General features: G+C 44.2%; 1 non-coding gene across 1 annotated transcript; it reads left to right on the forward strand.

The window, feature by feature from the left end:
* Positions 1-1215: 1215 nt before the first annotated feature.
* On the forward strand, positions 1216-1299 carry Trnap-ugg (transfer RNA proline (anticodon UGG)). Its single transcript is given in 2 exon segments — positions 1216-1254; positions 1263-1299. It is a non-coding gene; the product is annotated as a tRNA-Pro (tRNA).
* Positions 1300-2963: the final 1664 nt, after the last annotated feature.

Here is a 2963-nt window from a genome sequence, read left to right on the forward strand (position 1 = left end):
CCAACTAAAAAATCTTCCTTTCCATTTTTATAGCACCACAATAAGCTCCAAAATATGACCTCCTTTGCATTCTGATTGCGGTTCTCCACTCCATGTACACAACACACAAGGGTTTCACAGCAGGTTTTTATGTGCCGCAAATTTAAGCTGCTTCAGCATGCTCTGCACTAGCACCTTAGTGAAGATGAAAATGTATCAGGCCGCACCTTCCATTCAGACACGGTACATTGAATAGGAAAATTTTAGCTGACAACCTAGCAATAGGGCCATACTCAAGAAGGATCTACACAGATGAGGCAAGACTAATCGAGAAGCCTCATTCAAGCTCCTTGAAATTCCTTTTGTACTCACTGTAGAACTTAAAGCTATTTTAGAGAGACTTAAACACTGGTACGCAAAAGAAGAACAAAAAGAAGCAAATCATAATATGGTTAGATCTACACTCAGAACTGACACTTAAAATTAGTAGGAGGGCAAAGCCATATACGAGCACAGTTCTGATATCAAATTTATATGCAAATTAATTAACTGATCAGTTAATTACCCCCACCTCCACCCCAGGAAGACATTATCGGTTTTCTCCAGATGGCATGTGGATCACCAGCCCCTCCCCCTTCTCTCTCTCCTCACCTGCCCTCTTAGCGAAAATTTCGAATTTTGGCGCAAGAAATAATGAGAATTTCAAAAATGGAGGGAATTTCTTTGTCCCAAGGCTGTGCTGACGCCTCACCTCCACCCCCCACCCTGGAATTGGCAGGAAATTCAAAATGGTGGGTGTCCTTTCTGGGGCTTGAATCCTGGTCCTTCTGGGTGAAAAACTCAATTACACCCCCCCTCCCCCCCCCCCCCCCTATGTAGGGAAACGGTCAGTCTCTGTCCAGCTGCTGGAGAGAAAGGTAGCTTAGTGTACGTTATTTTGGGTGGGAGACTGAAGTAAACATCAATCCTAATTACGTAATTAATCATAAAGATCACGCCTAATTACACATCTGTATTCATAGGGCTACACAAGGACATCTAAAATCGCAATACATTTCAAAACTTTACGAAGTCATACTACTGGTGTTATCCTTCTGGGAAAAAAATTCATAACAGCGCTCGAAACTAGTGGCAGACATATTCAAAATAAATAGTTACTCTACGTAGGATGATCCTTTCACCTACATGTACAAATAAATCTCTGTGCTCCACTGCCGTGGAAAAGGCTGGAGGCCGGCCGGGGTGGCCGAGCGGTTCAAGGCGCTACGGTCTGGAACCGCGCGACCGATATGGTCGCAGGTTCGAATCCTGCCTCTGGCATGGATGTGTGTGATGTCCTTAGGTTAGTTAGGTTTAAGTAGTTCTACGTTCTAGGGGACTGATGACCTCAGCAGTTAAGTCCCACACTGCTCAGAGCCATTTGAACCATTTTGAAAAGGCTGGACAGGAAAGTGTTATATTTTTGCTGGGAAATGTGCTTAACTGACGATATGATGGTGTTGGAGAGAGAGGAGACTAATAAGTGTATTACCCGTAAGCATACAGCTGAGGACTGTGTCTGTAGCCTCCTACATGAGGAATGGAAGGAGGTGATAATTGCCATGCATAGGGGGAATACTTCTCCCAACTAATGGTGATTCAGAGGGATGGACTGAAGATGCCTTTGACAACTTATAGAGACTGCTGCCTGTGTTGGAGCTGTTCATGTTTCTAAAATGGCCAGTCAGCCATAAGTGCAGGAGACGATTTCGTGCACCCACAGCCATCCCTTTTTACCGACCGCGTGTCTGTTTCGCTGTTTGATGTCGGAGTTCGCTACAGATGCCTCCTGTTTCATTGCTCAAAATTCAAGTAATTGGTGCTCTCTATATTTTTCGACAACTTCGTGGTATTCTGCTGTCACCTTGGTATAGCTGCTGTGTTACTTGTACACTGATACATAGTAAGAAGGGATAGGGCATCAATGAAGTGTAGGAAGGCCAAGACACGCTACCACAACTGATGGAAATGCTTCACTGTTATAATCATACATCGAAATTGTCATAAAAAAACCAGCACCAGCAAACAGAGTCATAATCTAACACATGTACTGGGAACTGAGAAAAATCATAGTAATAACACAACTATTACAAAAAGCGACCCCAAAAGATCACACCAGGAGAGAGTGGCGGCAGCTGCGCCTCTGTTCACATCAGTGTGCAGCCACAAACTAACCAGCTTAGTGCCAGTCTTACCTCCACTCCTTCCACACCTCATTCCAACCTCTCCTCACCAAGGCAGGGATACAGGCCTGTTTTGTACTGTCGCTGATGGTACACAAAGAGATCCTTCTGGTGGCAATGACATACTGTGTCCGGTCTGCGGAAATCAGTCACAGACAGACAAAAGACTCAAGAACAGGACACTTTCTGCAAGCCATTACAAGTATTTCTTGGAAAGACTGGCCCTACTTGGATCAACAACAAAATTCCGGAGAACCCTCCAGAACGCTATTTCTAACGTCTGCTGGCTGGGAAATGGGCAGCTGCCACCGCCTCTGCTTGCCACAGCTCCTGCTACCCCTGCCCACTGCCACGGGGGAACAGTGATGATGTTAGCCTTCTTTCCAGGAAAATAAGTGCAGTCCATTTTCTTTTAGTTTTACTAGCAAAATCGGTGTAGTTGTTCACGTTTAACTGTAGGATACAGTTCAAATCTCTGTTCCCGTCTCCCGTTTTTTGTGACATCCAACAATGTGAAAAAATGCCGCAGCACTGTCACCGGTTACCAATGGGCAAACTGCAGAGGTCGGAGCCATATAGTGATACATATGACAAATGTATTAACTTATCTCACAGCTCCTGCACATGTTCACCCTGTGTAAAATTGAAAAAAACATCTACTATTTTGCTTCAAAAACTACCAACCACTGCAGAATGTCCTCATTATTTCACAACTTCCATTGGAGTAAAGAAAAAGTGAGAATTTAAACCCCGAAGAAAATA

This window comes from Schistocerca serialis, chromosome 1 (assembly GCF_023864345.2).
Source record: "Schistocerca serialis cubense isolate TAMUIC-IGC-003099 chromosome 1, iqSchSeri2.2, whole genome shotgun sequence".
Classification (NCBI taxonomy): Eukaryota; Metazoa; Arthropoda; class Insecta; order Orthoptera; family Acrididae; genus Schistocerca; species Schistocerca serialis.